We start from the raw sequence: 18,233 nt of genomic DNA, 5'->3' as shown, positions 1-18,233 counted from the left end.
AAAGTGAATAAAAAAAAGAGTAACATTTAATAATCAAAATGACACCAAAACGACAAAAACCCAATCAGGGGAACTGGAGATATGAATTCTTAAAGTTTTAAGTAAAAATAGCTCCAAAAAGAGCTACATGGCAATTGTAGTCAATGAAAGCAGTAGACCCAGACCTATGTGTCATTTGAGGCTGAGTGCAATGGAGCGCAGGGTGAGTACACCAAGCAGGTTCGTGCTAGTCAAAGATTTTGCCTTCTGAATTAAGTCATTTTTTTATGGAGCACAAAATGCCTTAGCAAGGAAAGCCTGCAGCTATATCCAAGGAAGGTGCATTGACATCGGACATCTTTGCCGCAAGGTCTATCTTACTGCTTTAAAGGTCCTGGAAGTAGAAAAAATGTCTACATCACAGATTTCCATGGTTTCAGGAACTGCTCCTCTGGGTCACTTCTAAGGCTCCCAGGACTTCAAGGACAGCACTAAGGTGGCCAGGAAGCACTCCATCCGAGACCACCAGCAAAGTCCAGCCCAGGTGTAGTTGGTACTAGTCTACATGTCGCTACTGGTAAAATGCCTCTTGCAGTTTGTTGTGTCTCTGTGGTCACACAGGAGGTCACCCACTGGCCCTTAAAGTACATACACTTCTTTGTCCTGGGCACAAGATGAGGCAAGTCCATTACTTCTGGGCTCCTCTCACATTAAAGCAAGCAGGGTCTAGATCACTGATGATCTTCCACAGATCCAGGAATTAATTTGAGGGCACTTATATCCACCTTTTCATCAGTACCTGTTTGCCCTTTGGAAACACTCCCACAGTACCCCTCACTCTTAAAATCCAAACTAGGAAAATCCTTCCTCCCTTTTACAGAACTTTTGTGTTCACCAAGAGGTGTGGCAAGGGAAGAGAGTAGTCCAGTCCCCTGTGCCCTCTCCAAATCAGCTCTGGGGTAACTTGTTCTCCCACTGGGTCCTAAGCCAGTCTGGCTAGTGTAGTCTTTGGGGACAAAGATTTTGCCTTTTTCAGGTTTCATCTTACACTAAACTATGAATGGGCAGGTCACACATGTCCCTTTCAAGTTCATGAGGTTCCTGGCTCCACCCCAAATGTCCTTCTTGGGCTGATAGGGATCAAATACCACACACAAGGTCCATACTGTAACAAAGCCTCAGCCATTGTTCTACTCTGGGAGCAGTTTTCACACCTCATTAAGACCAAGAACTGGCAGACCAGTTGTCAGTAGGCTAATGTTTATTAGTCTTACAGAAGTTCGGTCAGGTAAAAACGATCTTTCTAAAAGTTTATTTTCCTAAATATTTACATTGGATTTTTACTAATTATTTAAACTTGTCCTTGAATAAGCTTTGTGGCCATTTCCATTCAAAAGGTACCGATCAAAGTTTATTATCTGTACTTCAGCCTTGCAAGTGAAAATAGCTTTTGGGTCCTTGTGACTGAAGGAGCATGCCAATTTCATTTTCTCACATGTTCTACTTTTAAACATCAGCCACCCTAACTTGTGGGAAACAAGGTGTATTTAGGGGTAATTTATTAATTATTAAAAGCAGGGTTTCCTACCTGCCAAAAGGGTTATTTTGATAAGTGTGATAGCAGGTTGTTGAGCTGCTGCAGTCAGGCTTCTCATGGCAGGCCTGATGCCATATTTTAAAGGCTGACTCTATGCATGGTCCCATAGGTGCTGCAGTCCACAGGTGGCATTCAACTTCCTGGACCTCAGTGCATTTTCTGCACCATATATTAGGGACTTATAGGCAATTTAAGTATGCCAGTCAGTGATAATCCAGTTTAACCATATTTAAAGGGGAGCAAAGGCACTTTACAGTCGTTTAGCAGGAGTAACAGTGCGCAGAATCCAAGGCAAGCAAAAATAGGGTCTGGAAAAATGTGAAATATCTGTGGTGAATATGCAGAAATGGCAGATAGCCTACACTGTACTTACCAAAATCTACACCTTGAAGCTTTTCTGAGGAAATGTTTTATCGATTTTAAATCCCCTTTCATATACACCTCTTCGTTTGTCTGCTTCATACAATTGGATATCTGTGCTTTTTGATGCACATAATGAAGTTCTCACAACTGACCACAACATTTACTGTAAAATAATGAGCATTGCTTACAACAGCCAATACAAGTATGTATTTGAAAATGAAAGAAGTTGTTCATGGATTGACACATTACAGAAAGATTGTGCAACAATTGCAAGCTACAAGTTCTGCAATTTTTTTTTGTTTTGCTTTATTTTCATAATTTTGAAGTTCCAGCAAGTAACATGATTTGGCCAAAAGAATTGTCACATCAGTGGTATTTATTAAGCAATGTACTTGGACATCCATTTTCCAAAAAGTAGCTGTGTAGAAAAATGGACTTTCTCAATGCTTTCAAACTAGCAGGTACCTTGAGGTAAGAAGACCGTGGAGTCTCGTCACACGTATCAGATAAATGAGGTCTCTTTTTTAGTGTGTTACCTTTTCATGTTTATGTTGCACCGTGAATAGTCTGTATGTGCATTCATTGGTACTCCGACCTCATTTCTTTCCCCCAAGGTCTCTTCCTCCAGTAGTTACAAGTTCTCCATCCCCACCTGCCCAACCCGGAATTTATCTTTGTGTTAGACAGTAGGTACAAGTCAACGAGACGTAGCATTAAATGAGACCCTACATTCAAAATGTACCTCAAATTATGATAGTGAGCAAAAGAGGGTAAACGTGTTGATCAGACATTATATCCAGGAATGTTAAAAGGGCCTCCTTCAAGCCATGAAGGCCACTACTACAAACAGAAGAAAAACAGGAACTCGACATGAAAAACCAGAATGTGTAGTCTGCAGCACATGACAACAACGGACTGGTTTGTTACAGGATAGGACAGAAGGGAACAGCACAACAAGTTTCAGCGTAACACTCCTATCGCCATGTTGTTTGTTTAATATTTTTATTTTATCACTTGCGTGCCATGAACAGCATAACTGAACTGGAGGAAAGATTCAAAGGCAGGTTGTAGAGAATCAAGGATCCACATTAATCTGTTTGATGCAGGTGCGCATCTGTAACGAGTGCTTTCCATAAAGGGAGGCGCCCTGCTGCATATGAAATTAGTGAGTTCCGGGAGGTCAGTGCCACCACCACACTAAGTGAGGTAGCTCATTAATGTATGTAGGTTTCTTGTAAAGCACAACACAGCTTTTAACTTCTTTCTGAGAAAAGCATAAACCCGATGGGAATTTATCCGAGTCTCTTGTATTTATTTTGGGCATCGCTCTGGTCTGACATGTATTTTGCTCACCCTGGATTTACACGCATGGACCAACGTTACGCGAATCAGACTTGGTCCTGCTCCAGTTGGAGCAGTTCATATTAGATTGCCAGGCCACGTCCCCTCTGAAAGGAAAGAAAAGGAGCCCCCAGACTGTTTCAGCCATGTTTAACCCCAGTAATGAGGGAAAGCTTGGGCCTTGTGCACAGTGACGAGGACTCGTGTCTGGGCATGTGCGTCATACGGCGTCTCACTGAGAAAAGCAAAATGTGATGGGTGCAATATTTGAATTAATCTCAGCATCCGTAATTAATTACTTTAGGTCGCATTCTTGTCCATCATTTTGTTGCTCACTTTGTCAATACAGTCTGTGACCAACATGCAAATTAGTCTTGGACCTGCTCCAGTAAGACAAACCATCCCAAACTGGCAGGCTGCCTTCCATCTCAACAAGAGCTTCCTCCTGGCATGTTCATTATGGATTGAATGATAGACTGCATAACCACAGTCGCAAAATGTAATGAAAATACAGGCGTATATCCAATATCCTGTGTACTGCACACTCACCAATGCATGTTCCATTAATGCATTTTATATTAGCTCATTTAAGTTTCCCACAGCAAACTGGATACAAGCAAGCCCATTTATGAGCACGAGGAAGCCTTCAATGACATTGTATTTGTCAATGACATTGTATTTGTACGCTTCAATTTATGAAACATTTTTCAAGTGTGTAATAATAAAATTGCAGATTATAATGGATCTGCTCTCTATAGATCCCGACCTTGAGTTGGACCCCGTTGCCTTCCTCCCTCTTCACACCGTCACATTTTATGCTGAGTGGAAATATTTATTGATAAAGCACAAACCTGTGCTCATGGGTTACTTCGGTGTTAAGCTAGGCAAGGAGACTAACAGTTAAAAAGAATAACATATAGACAATGCAGGTCAGCATGTTTTCAACCAACTTCTCCGTCTTGTTGCAGAAGCATGCTGACAAGAGAATTACTGCAAAAAGAAAACTTGATGGACAGAATGCAGAACAATGTCATACATTCGAAATCTGCACCTAAATTCATTGCTTTTTTGCTACCCATGTCTTTCCAGTCTGGACCCAGCCCTATGCAAATCAGTCTTGACCCTGCGCCCAATAGGAACAGTCCAGCCCGAACTGCCAGGCCAGGTCCTCCCTGGACTGGAAACAGGCATCCTAGGACCGGTTTCGGGGTTTCACCCCTCATCAGCGAGGATAGCTTGACTCCAGTGGCATGGAGAGCACGGGACTCACGTCTGAGCATACCCGTCCCACTCGGGGTGACAAATGCAAAAAGAACTATTGATGGACAGAATGCAGAACAATGTCATACATTCACCCCAGTACAGAGATCTGGGCCTAAATCCATCGTTTTTTGCTCACCATGCCATTCCAGTTTGGACCCAGCCATATGCAAATCAGTCTTGCCCCTGCACCCAATGGGAACAGTCCAGCCCAAACTGCCTGGCCAGGTCCTCTCTGGATTGGAAAAAAGCATCCTAGACTTTTATTTTTAAAAACTAGTGGCATAAGAATAAAATAAAATCAATCTAGATTGCCCATTCTCCTACTTGCTGTGGTACATGGATTCCCACTGAAGCTCTCCTGTAGAGTTTGGATGTAAATCTAAAAAAAGTGCAGTATTGAGATTATTGCCAATTTTTACTGCGTTCAAATAGATAAGTGCCGAAATGCTGCATGCAGAAGCAGTGAATCCTCAGCTGTCCGCTGAAGAACTGGTCCCTCCAGCATTGAATATTTAATGCGGCCATCACAAAAACCATGGCACTGACATTAGCACCAACAATTGCCAGCCCTGGAAGGTAGCTTGAAAAAAAAGTCTTGAAAAACTCCACTCAGACAGAGACAATCCTCCAGCATCCTTCTTTATGAGCCTGCAGGAAATATTCTTAATGCTCCTGCATTTCAAGCAGAACGAACCTAAGCCTTAGCAGCAGCAGAGGGCTATGAATGTAAACCACCCAAGGCTCACAGAGCAGGACATTTTGACCCCCTGTTATTTTTATATAGAGCGTATACTCATCATATGGGTTCTCACAGAGGGTGACCACCTGCCAAACATCCGCACCAGACAGAAACAGCCCCGATTTTCAAGCTGCGAACAGACCTGTATGATTGACCAAAGGCACCTAGCAACATACTGTGGCCTTAGAATACAATCTCAGTGGTGTGAAAGAGCATTTCTGTGCCACCGATCCATTGCCACACGGGTTGGGCGTTGTTGGACCCGGCCTCGTAGAATGGCCCTCCGTGCCCCCGCACCACCGAAACCTGGTACCTACAGCCCAAGCCCCCGGCCCAGCCGAACCTCCCCACCAGGACACACGCACCGACCCGGACATCCCCGTCCCTGGCCTCTCCCCTTTCGGCCACCCCGGGCCCGCGTGCCCACTTCATGCACCAAGATGGCCGCCCGGCCCCAGCGCGACCCGGGCATAGAGGCGCCACTCCGGCTGGAGGACATCACGCTTCCAGGGGATGAGAGAGGGAGGAGCAGTTTCTATCGCACCTCTGAACTCCCCCGGGACGATGGGTTTCGATCGGCCCTCCGGCCTCCCTGAGGGCTGGCTCCACGCCTGCTGGGTGTCTGGGACTCCTCCCGACCCGGCCCTGAAAGGATCAAAAGACTATAGCAGGAAATCCCGACAAGCGACCCCCAGGTGACAAGACCCCTGCCTGCACAGACTCCGGACATCAAAGAGGGGTCGAACTATAACAAGGGGTGCTCTGGGGCTGTCCGGGAGATTCGACGCTGGAACAACGAGAGCCTGCTGACGTGGTCGCGGCTCCTGGAACTGGAACTCACCGGAGCCCTGCTGAGTGACTCGCAGCTCCCTGAAGATCGTAAGACCTCCGAACTTGTACCTGAGCCCTGCTGAGTGACTCGCGGCTCCCTGAAGATCGTAAGACCTCCGAACTTGTACCTGAGCCCTGCTGAGTGACTCGCGGCTCCCTGAAGATCGTAAGACCTCCGAACTTGTACCTGAGCCCTGCGGAGTGACTCGCGGCTCCCTGAAGATCGTAAGACCTCCGAACTTGTACCTGAGCCCTGCTGAGTGACTCGCGGCTCCCCCAGACTCTCACGGTCCCGCCGGACCCCAACTCCGACCACGTATCCCCCAGCTCGAGGATTGTGAGCTGTGCGCCGGGTACGTCCCTGCTTTGAACCGTTACCAGAGACAGTCCCGCTACCCCCTACCTTTCCGAGACTCTTGAGCCCGTGCTCACCTTGTACATATTTGCAGTGATACCTGTTTGATAAAGCTTGTTCTGAGAATACCCAGTGTGGTCCCTCTGCGTCGTGTGGTGCCAGAAGTACGATCCTAGTTGCGAGAGTCCTCCCCCTGGGGAATCTCCCGCCAGTGCCCGGCTACGATACTTTGAGGGTGGGTCTCAGGGTAGTCAGGACCCCTTTCCGGGCTCCTCTGAGGTCGCCGTCTAACATTGGTGGCAAGCGACGGGATTCGGGCCCATCACCTAGAGATCGTACAGTAAACGACGGACGCACGACCAACAAAGATGGCAGAAGGAAGCGCCACGAGCTCCGCAGAAACCAACGCCAACAGAGTGTTCCAGGTGGAGCATCTGGAAGAATACACACACAAAGAGCTAAAACAATTTTGCAAAGAACTTAAAATCGCTACCACTGGCCTCAACACTAAGGAAGACTTACAGAAAGCACTGAAAACTTGGGTGGAGACCGGGGCCTCCCGCCCGGAAGGCACGGGGGAGCGCCCCGACGAAGCCGAACCCCCCCAAAATGAAAGCAGTAGCAATCCGGTGCGAGGCATCGTACCAGACGGGGGCCTATCCCCGGAAGAGCTCGCGGACAGAGAGAGAAGCCGCAGTCATGAACTCGAGTTAGCCAAACTCAAAATCGAGGGCGAATTGAAGTTAGCGGAGAAGAAGCTAGCAGTAGAGCAAATGCGTGTACAAGGCGAACTGGAAGAAAAGAAGCTCCAACGGGAGCACGAAGGAAGAAAGCTCCAACTGGAGCACGAACGGAGCTTAAAGGAACTCGAGCTCAAGGCCCGAAATGAGGACGGGAGGCCCTCGGGGAACCGAGAGACGGCCCCCCCAGCGGAACCGAAGGTCCACATCCCCAAGGATGTGGTCAAAGAATATTATAAAAACGATGACATTCAGCAATGGTTTCGGGCCTACGAGGTCGCCATGACCTCCCATCGGATTCCACAGAAGGACTGGGGGGCGGGGTTGTGGGGACGGTTTCTGAGCGAAGGAAGGGACACCCTGCTCGACCTACCCCTCTCCCTGCAGACCTCCTACAGCCACATGAAAGAGGCTCTCCTCACAAGATACGGCCTCACCCCTGAAATGTACCGCCAACGGTTCCGGGACTGCAGGAAGATCCCGGGCACCACCTGGGTGGAGTATGTAAACTTTTTTAGTCGGGCCTTCGATGGGTGGGTCAAGGGCAGCAAAGTCACCACCCTTGCCGAACTCACTGACCTCATGTTATGGGAACATCTGGCTGCGAACTGCTTCGTAGAGCTACGTCAACATCTGCTGGATAGCAAGCTCACAGATCCCCGGAAGCTGGCCGTGGAGGCCGACCGCTGGACCAACACCCGGGTCTCCCGGGGCATGGTAGGAGAGTACCCCCGAACCAGTCAGGGACCACCCCGCCAGAGAGGGGGAGGGAACCAGGGAGGGCCGAGGGAGTCCCAGCCTAGCCCCCCGAAGACACCACCTCCACCTTTCCTGGTGGCCCCCCCACCAGTAACAGGGCCCCCTGGGAGACGGGGACACCGTGTGACCGTCACATGTTTCCGCTGCCAGAAACCCGGGCACTACGCCAATGACCCAGAGTGCCCCATGGCCACCCAAGTCACCCCTGCGAGACAGATAGCCAACGTAGCCCTAGGGGAGGAGGTTGAGGAAGCCGAGGAGTGGGAACCAGCCGCGATGGCCCTAGTATCCCTGGGAGATAGGGAAATGATCCCTGGTAGCCTCCTACCGTCCAACACACAGAAATATGGGCAGCTCGTCAAGATCAATGGCCACCAGGTAGAGGCCCTGCGGGACACCGGGGCCAGTATCACCGGTGTCCTCAGGCACCTAGTTCCCGAGGAGCAGATCCTCCCCAATGTCTTTTGCCCCGTAATATCTGCAGACAATAGGGAAAGTATGTGTCAGGTGGCCCTGGTGCCATTTGAGTGGGGAGGGGTGATAGGCAAACTCAAGGTGGCCGTAAGAACCTCCCAGCCGGTCGACTGCCTCTTAGGGAACGACCTGGAGAGTTCTCCCTGGAAGCACGTAGAGCGCAAGGCCCACCTAGGAATGATGGGACTCCCCGAGTGGGTGTGTGCCACCACCCGATCTATGACAGCCCGACTCACTCCCCGGAGAGAAATCGAGAGCACCCCGGTCGAAGTAGCCAGCACCGTCCCCGCCGAGGGTCCTCCCGTTCCCCCATCGGAAGGGTCCGTCGCCAGCGACGAACCCACACCATCCGACCCCGCCCCGGTCCCCGAGTTGGGGGATCTACCCGAGTTGGCCCATTGGCGCCACGAGGGCGGGCCCACCCGAGAAGAATTTTGCCGGGAGCAAGCCACCTGTCCTTCCCTGGTCGGGCTGCGGCGCCAGGCCGAGGGCCAAGCCGCAGGTGACCAGACCGGAACGCACCGAATCTATTGGGAGAATAACGTCCTGTATAGTGAGCAGAAATCAGTGGAGCTGGGATCCGGACGGGTACTGGTGGTACCTCTCCGCTTCCGGGATTTCCTCCTGGGCTTAGCCCACGATGTCCCCCTCGCCGGTCACCTGGGTCAGGACAAGACCTACAGCCGTCTCGTGACCCATTTTTATTGGCCTAAGATGAAGGCAGCGGTAGAGGCCCACTGCAAGTCCTGCCCCACGTGCCAAGCCAGTGGGAAGAGTGGGGGGAAGCGCAAGGCTCCCCTCCAACCCTTCCCGGTCGTCAGTACCCCCTTCGAACGGGTCGGGATCGACATCGTGGGGCCACTGGACCCCCCCACCTCCCAAGGTCACCGTTTCATCTTGGTCCTTGTGGACCACGCCACCCGCTACCCAGAGGCTATTCCCCTACGCACCATTACGGCCCCCGTGGTGGGCCGGGCCCTGATGGGGATCTTCTCCAGGGTGGGTTTCCCCCGCGAGGTCGTGAGCGATCGCGGCACTAATTTTATATCCAGGTATATGACGTCCCTGTGGCAACAATGTGGGGTGTCCTATAAGTTCACCACCCCGTACCATCCCCAAGGGAACGGCCTAGTAGAGAGGTTTAATAGGACTTTGAAAGGGATGATCGCTGGCCTAGAAGAGCCCCTCCGGCGTAAGTGGGACGTCCTGCTCCCCTGCCTCTTGTTCGCTTACCGGTAGGTCCCCCAGAAGTCCTTAGGGTTCAGCCCGTTTGAATTACTCTATGGGCACCCTGTCCGAGGTCCCCTCAGTTTAGTTAAGGAAGGGTGGGAGGCAGCACCCCAGACCACCCCCCGAGATGTGTTCCAATATGTCCTGGCCCTCCGGAACCAGACCAGGAGGTTCCGAGAACTGGCCGAGGCCAACCTGGAGGCGAGTCAAGAAGAAATGAAGCGCTGGTACGACCAGAATGCTACTCTGGTCGAGTTCCAGCCGGGCCAGCAGGTGTGGGTCATGGCCCCCGTGAAGCCTGGCGCTCTCCAGGACCGATGGACTGGGCCCTACAAAGTGGTCGAGAAGAAGAGCCAAGTCACCTACTTGGTGGACGTCCAGTCGCCTCGGGATCCCCTCCGGGTCCTGCACGTGAACCGCCTCAAGCCTCACTTCCAGCGGACAGAACTGAGCCTCCTGCTGGCCACCGATGACGGGGCCGAAGATGAGTCGGATCCCCTCCCGGACCTCCTGTGTATCAAGGCGCAGGATGGCTCCGTGGAAGGAGTGAACCTCTCCCCAGCCCTCACTGCCCAGCAACAAGCGGACTGCCGCCAGCTCCTAAGACAATTTTCTGACCTCTTCTCCCTGACCCCCCGGGTCACCAACTGGTGTGTTCATGATGTGGACACCGGGGACAGCCCGCCGGTGAGACACCGAGCCTACCGGGTTCCTGACCGGGTCCGGTCCTGCATTCAAGCGGAAGTCTCGAAGATGTTGACCCTGGGGGTGATCGAGCCCTCTGACAGTCCCTGGGCCAGCCCCGTGGTCCTGGTCCCGAAGGCAGCGGCCCCCGGTGTCGCCCCCGAGCTCCGATTCTGCGTGGACTACCGGGGGCTCAATGACGTTACCCGAGCCGATGCCCACCCCATTCTACGAGCCGACGAACTCATTGACCGACTAGGGGCAGCCCGGTTCCTCAGCACATTCGACCTCACCTGCGGATACTGGCAGATTGCGCTCACCGAAGGGGCCAAAGAGCGGTCCGCTTTCTCCACCCCCGATGGGCACTACCGCTTCCGCGTAATGCCCTTCGGGATGAAAAATGCCCCGGCCACTTTCCAGCGACTGGTGAATAGAGTCCTGGCCGAGCTAGAACAGTTCAGCGCGGCATACCTGGACGACATCGCTGTCTTCAGTTCAGAGTGGAGTGAGCACCTCCAGCACCTCCGAAGGGTGCTAATCGCCCTGCGCCAGGCAGGCCTCACAGTAAAAGCCAGCAAGTGCCAGATCGGGCAAGGATCCGTGGTCTACTTGGGGCACCAGGTCGGGAGTGGCCAGGTCGCCCCGCTACAGCCAAAGATCGACGCCATCCTGGCCTGGGAACCACCCATCACCCAGACGGAGGTCCGAGCCTTTCTGGGACTCACGGGCTACTACCGAAGATTCATTCGGGGGTATGGCAACCTTGTCGGCCCTCTCACAGAACTCGCGTCTAAAAAACAGCCAAAGAAAGTGCAGTGGACGGCTGCCTGCCAGGAAGCGTTCGATGCCCTAAAAAGGGCCATGTGTACTGCCCCCGTCCTCCAGGCTCCCGACTACGCCAAGGAGTTCATAGTCCAAACCGATGCCTCCGAGCATGGCATTGGGGCCGTCCTGTCCCAAGTAAATGACCAAGGCCTAGACCAGCCCGTCGCCTTCCTCAGTCGGCGGCTGTTGCCCCGAGAACAAAGATGGAGCACCATAGAGCGCGAAGCCTTTGCCGTGGTCTGGGCACTCAAAAAGCTACGACCCTACCTGTTTGGCACCCATTTCAGAGTCCAAACTGACCATCGGCCCTTACGTTGGCTCATGCAGATGCGAGGAGAAAACCCCAAGCTACTGCGGTGGTCAATCTCCCTCCAGGGGATGGATTTCACAGTGGAACACCGCCCTGGTACGGACCACGCCAATGCTGACGGCCTCTCCCGGTTCTTCCGCCTCAGCGAAGAGAACCCCCCAAGCTGATGGGCAGTTCTCTCCGGCTTTCAGCTGGGGGGGACGCGTGTTGGACCCGGCCTCGTAGAATGGCCCTCCGTGCCCCCGCACCACCGAAACCTGGTACCTACAGCCCAAGCCCCCGGCCCAGCCGAACCTCCCCACCAGGACACACGCACCGACCCGGACATCCCCGTCCCTGGCCTCTCCCCTTTCGGCCACCCCGGGCCCGCGTGCCCACTTCATGCACCAAGATGGCCGCCCGGCCCCAGCGCGACCCGGGCATAGAGGCGCCACTCCGGCTGGAGGACATCACGCTTCCAGGGGATGAGAGAGGGAGGAGCAGTTTCTATCGCACCTCTGAACTCCCCCCGGGACGATGGGTTTCGATCGGCCCTCCGGCCTCCCTGAGGGCTGGCTCCACGCCTGCTGGGTGTCTGGGACTCCTCCCGACCCGGCCCTGAAAGGATCAAAAGACTATAGCAGGAAATCCCGACAAGCGACCCCCAGGTGACAAGACCCCTGCCTGCACAGACTCCGGACATCAAAGAGGGGTCGAACTATAACAAGGGGTGCTCTGGGGCTGTCCGGGAGATTCGACGCTGGAACAACGAGAGCCTGCTGACGTGGTCGTGGCTCCTGGAACTGGAACTCACCGGAGCCCTGCTGAGTGACTCGCAGCTCCCTGAAGATCGTAAGACCTCCGAACTTGTACCTGAGCCCTGCTGAGTGACTCGCGGCTCCCTGAAGATCGTAAGACCTCCGAACTTGTACCTGAGCCCTGCTGAGTGACTCGCGGCTCCCTGAAGATCGTAAGACCTCCGAACTTGTACCTGAGCCCTGCGGAGTGACTCGCGGCTCCCTGAAGATCGTAAGACCTCCGAACTTGTACCTGAGCCCTGCTGAGTGACTCGCGGCTCCCCCAGACTCTCACGGTCCCGCCGGACCCCAACTCCGACCACGTATCCCCCAGCTCGAGGATTGTGAGCTGTGCGCCGGGTACGTCCCTGCTTTGAACCGTTACCAGAGACAGTCCCGCTACCCCCTACCTTTCCGAGACTCTTGAGCCCGTGCTCACCTTGTACATATTTGCAGTGATACCTGTTTGATAAAGCTTGTTCTGAGAATACCCAGTGTGGTCCCTCTGCGTCGTGTGGTGCCAGAAGTACGATCCTAGTTGCGAGAGTCCTCCCCCTGGGGAATCTCCCGCCAGTGCCCGGCTACGATACTTTGAGGGTGGGTCTCAGGGTAGTCAGGACCCCTTTCCGGGCTCCTCTGAGGTCGCCGTCTAACAGGCGTCATTGATTGCTCCCACGCCGGGCACTGCCCCAAAAACACACAGAATGTTTTGCAGACCAGGAGCATGTTTTTTCCCATCAACATGCAGATCACCCGTGCTGCCAACCTCCACTTCACTTATAGGTGTTCAAAGTGTATGGTCTGACTGTAATCCTCGGCAACAGCCCCATGCTGAATATCATGATGAGATACCACCTACCTAAGACTTGCTCACTTGGTTATTTTGACTTGCATCACACATTAGTCCACCCCTCTGCACACATTTTGTTGACAAAAGATGTAGCCAAGAAACATAAGACTCTTGTCTACCATCCACTAATGCAGCTCACTTGGCGCTAGCTGATTATATACCGGATACAGGAGCTCACTACTGTGGGATTTATACAAGCACACAAAAACATGTGCAGTCACATATAGCACTTAATGTGCTCCCTCTTCTTATGTTCTATCAGACAGCATGCATTAACACATAGGTATCTGCTGATGCGGAAAAGCCAATGAAAAAAATCATTCCGTGCATGCACTGGGGTGTCTGAAAGGTGACTGGCTGCCAACTCCAGTCATGGTTATTGACTTTCTTAGTCCCTGTGTCAGTCTGAAACAATGTAAGAGACCCCAGTAGCAACAGTTCCCAAACTTTCACACAAAAAACACTGACCATGCATTTAGGCTTTTGAAATTCAGATTCTATGCTTATACATCTGTGGAAGGTCCCCTATCCACACACCTTAGAGGATCTGCAAAACGGTAGTCATTTTGCACAACCTTGCTCAGAACTTTTGAGTTTCTTGGGGATGCCCTCTCGGAAAGGACCTCACCTGTCTCTGGAGGTCATTACATGTTTTGTTGTTGTAAAGTCTACAATATCCCACCATTTATAGTACTCTGTTACAGTTCATGTAGGTAGCGAGGTTGATAATATGGGAAAAAAAGGGGGGAAGATAAGTTAAAACAAAGTGTGCTGTGAGTGCAAAGAATTGAAATGGGTAGATCAACTCTAGATTTTCAACTAATATTACATTATTTAAATTAGAAATAAATTTATAAATATGAAAAAAAACGGTGACAATTTTAATTTACAAAATACTTTTTCTTTTTTTGTATTTTTTTTGAATGAATACATATTCTGATTATCTATTTCTTAGTTGATACAAACATTATTAGTAAACAAAGATGGTTTTCACAATGACTGAATTGTCTGAATGATATACATGACTAGATACATGTACTTACATGGAACAGCACCACATACATATATTTCCATAGAACAAAACAAAACTCTGTTTATGATGACTTTCTTCACAACGCGTTTCGGCTAAGCCTTCATCAGGTGTCCGCTCATTGTGGTTAACTTTTTTGTGACTTGACGTAGCTGAAAGTAGATGTGAATAATTCTAGATGATGAATCGTATGAGATCTAGGGTCAAATCTAATCGGTAAAACTCTATAGAGATAGAAGTCTATCTCTTGTCCCAAGCTACACTGGAATAGCATGTGTAGCTGTGTGTCCGAAAATTAGTGTTCACTGGCCAGGAACCTTGAATTCCTTTATTTCTAGATTAAATATGTGGATACTTCTGGGCAGAGAGACAAGGTAGTCAATGATCTTTAGAGATAGTTAACCTTCTGATAATCATGGTAACGAAACATGCTGCCAAAATCTTGTTTCTGTAAAATTCCAATTGGCAGTTCTTCAAAATTATGCTGCCTCTATTTGATGAATAAATGCAGTGCCAGCGTGAGACTCTCGCGTTGGTACTGGCGCGAAACGGTAGCGAGGTTGATACCATGAGCTGCCCAAGCAATCGCCAAGGTCTATGATAACCTAATTGAAAAGGATGTGGGATTCACCCTCTTACATTTCCTGTGGTGTGCTGGAATTCCTAAATTTGCACCAGTTTTGTTTCATGGTGTGAAAAATAGCACTGCGGGCTGCATTTGCACAATATGCGGGGGGCAGCTGTCTGCTTCTGTACTGGCTCGAAGACAGGTCTTTGATTTCATGTCTGGGACGTGACATGATCTGGTGGTGTATAGAGTAGATAGCAGCTCTTAAGTTGCTGTCACTGGCTCCCGTGCAGAAATCTTCTCCTCCTGTCATGCCCTTCGACCTTGACTGACGTCACTTCGGATGGAGGGTCCTGCTCCTGCTCTATCCCCTCATGCCATTTGGGAAGGGTGGCACCAGTTGGGCAAGACAGCACTGATCCTCATATTATAAAAGTCCCCCTTGTGTTAAAGATTCTCTCCCAAGTAGTACCTTCTCCATAAGAGATTGTTGCTCTTATAAACATGATTTCCTGACTAATAAACCTTTAGCATTTACGGTGCCTGCCAATACCACTTAGTAATGGCTTCAGAATTCTGGGACTGTGGCCAATCAGAGTGCGGGGTTCTAATTTAACATATCATAACGTGTATTTGTAAGGCGCACATTCACCCATAGGTCTCTTGGCGCTGAATTGGATGATGAACAGCCGACTGAAGCTGAACGCAGACAAGGCGGAGGTCCTCATCCTCGGATCCACACCCTCGGCCTGGGACGAATCCTGGTGGCGCTAGGAACAGCCCCAACACCCACCGACCACGCACGCAACCTAGGAGTCATCCTCGACTCCACCCTCTCCGTGACGAAGCAGGTCAACGCCGTCTCTTCCTCCTGCTTCAACACACTCCGCATGCTCCGCAGGATCTACAAGTGGATCCCCTCCGAAACAAGAAGGACAGTCACCCAGGCCCTCGTCAGCAGCAGACTGGACTATGGAAATGCCGTCTACGCAGGATCCTCGGCCAAACTCCTTAAACGGCTCCAACGCATCCAGAACGCCTCCGCACGCCTGATCCTCGGCATCCCTCGCCGCAGCCACATCACACCCCACCTAAGAGACCTGCACTGGCTCCCTGTCAACAAGAGGATAACCTTCAAGCTCCTCACCCACGCACACAAGGCACTCCACAACACCAGACCAGCGTACCTCAACAGCCGACTCACCTTCTACACCCGCCAGCTCCGCTCCGCAGACCGCACCCTCGCCACTGTCCCCCGCATCCGAAGAGTGACCGCCGGCGACAGATCATTCTCCCACCTCGCCGCTAAGACATGGAACACCCTCCCCTTCGCCTACGGCAGACCCAAGACCTACTGACCTTCAGAAGACTCCTCAAGACCTGGCTCTTCGAACAGTAGCAGCATTCCCCCCTCCCTCAGCCCCTCATGGGTATGTAGTGCGCTTTACAAATGCTCTGATTGATTGATTGAATAACAGATGTTTATTGTTACCCAACTCAATGGTACTCATCTTATCAACCTCAGATGGATGAAATGCTGAGTGGACCTACTGGGATTTGAACCTGTGACCATGAGGTCGAACACAGGCCCCTGCAGTGGATGCATTAGTCCACTGAGCCACCAGAACCGGCAATTTAGAGGTCAAGTTGAGCTTAGAAACCGGATGTTTTTTGCATAGAAAGGGTGGTGGGTAGGTCCAGAAAGGAAGCCTTTAGTTAGTAAAGGAGGGTGGGCTAGGAGTTAAAGTGGTAGTAACCTGATCATGAGGATAGCCTGTAAGGCGAAGCAATCTGAAAACCAAAGCTGTTTATTTAGTTCTTCATGTTTGCAGCTGTTTATACTGCACACCTGGCTCAGGCGTGTTAGAATGCTGTACAGTGGATGCTAAGCTATTTACTTAAAGAGACATATCCAGAAAGAAAACTGCAGAAATGAAATAATATATTGAAATAACAATGGAATGGAACTCTGCAAGGGTCATGTGCACCTAGCGCGTAACAGCAGTCTTTTCCACACTCGCTGGTGTGTATCACTGACTTCACCCTACTCTCTAAGTGCAACTCTCAGCTACATCCCATGAAACAGATCTTTGCATTGTTGGCAATTGTGGGTCCCTGTACAATCCAATGACGTTACCAGAAAGGTTTAACTCAACCATTCACTAGTGCTGCACACTGCAGGAATTGTGAGCTAGAAAATGAGTTGATGTTTGAACTGCGTGCATCGGCTTTGCACACAAAAAGGGCATGTAGGGTCCTAAATATTCCATAATGCAGAGATCGAAGTGGGCCACAACCGTGGGGAACAGCATTTAGGGTTGTCTTCTCTTGTATCAACATAAAGGGAAAAAAACAGCCCTACATCTGTAAAACAGTACAAATTATACCCTATTTAGAAAATCATTTAATATAAAAAGAAATAAATTTGTTTAAAGATGAGTCTTTAGTTGAAAAAAAATCTGCCATTTTGAATATATAATAGCCCCATATGATACAATTATTTTTCCAGTCATTTGAATAATAGTAATACTTTGTTTTAGATATAGTGCAGCGTACTGCACTTTTACCATTTGTATGCCTTGCGACTAATAGTTGTTACTTTTACTCAATTCCATGACAGTCTCTTTACCGCTTTAGGAAGGATTAAAGATTGAATTTACCTTGTTAGGATTCAAACTGCAGATCGAGGTAACACGTTTCCATTGCTCCATGTAAGCTTCTAATTTAAGCATTAGCATTTGAACTGACAATGCCTTTTATTTATGTTTTCAAAACCAAAACATAAAGAAAAAGGCATTGTCATTTACAATGACAATAGCTCTAACTCGCGTAAATGCGAGACCTATTGCATTGCAGATGCTTGTTTTCCTCAGCTACTCTCTTGCACCCTATCTCTGCTTCACACCCCTTGTCTTTTTTAACTCCTTCTGAAAGTCACAAATCGAAATCAATTGACAGCACACAGATCAGCTACTTAAAATGGAGGCTGTTGAAATTGCGAGTGCATTTTGATATTTTGATTCCCCATTCACAACAGTTTTTTATGTTTTTTCCTGGTCTAATACTCGAGTTTTCAGGCCTCTTGGTACCCCCTTCCTGACCCTTGGGGTCAGGAACTTGCTGTAATGCCTTCTATTTCCTGCGGAAAGTTTTTTCCACAGCACAAAAGTCACGAATTGTTTGTAATCCATTCATGATATTTCAAGATGGCAGAATTTTTTTTACAGAGCCCTTCATCAAATTCAAATGTGACTATCTGAATTTGTGAATCACTGACTCAAGGCTTTAAACGGCAGAGATATGCAAAATTGTTAACACTTTAACATCCACTCAGCATCTTTTTCAAACGCTAATTTCTCAAAACCTACTGAATGTATTTTTATCAAACCAACAACAGCAAATTTTTAAGTAAAGACCTGGTTTTATGCCACTTATGGTGGTCAGTAGTTTTTGTTGTAGGCATGAGCAAAAAATTCCTAAAATGTGAAAGCCTAAGTGGGTCATGCTGCCCCCCTCCCT

At 50.1% G+C, this 18,233-nt stretch overlaps 1 protein-coding gene across 1 annotated transcript in view; it reads left to right on the top strand.

Moving 5' to 3' along the window:
* Nucleotides 1-18,233, top strand: part of NREP (neuronal regeneration related protein) — a 128,952-nt gene that overhangs the window by 2,148 nt on the left and 108,571 nt on the right. The gene's annotated exons all lie outside the window — the stretch shown is intronic.

This window comes from Triturus cristatus, chromosome 2_1 (genome assembly GCF_964204655.1).
Source record: "Triturus cristatus chromosome 2_1, aTriCri1.1, whole genome shotgun sequence".
Classification (NCBI taxonomy): Eukaryota; Metazoa; Chordata; class Amphibia; order Caudata; family Salamandridae; genus Triturus; species Triturus cristatus.
This window is presented reverse-complemented; position numbering and strand designations above follow the sequence as displayed.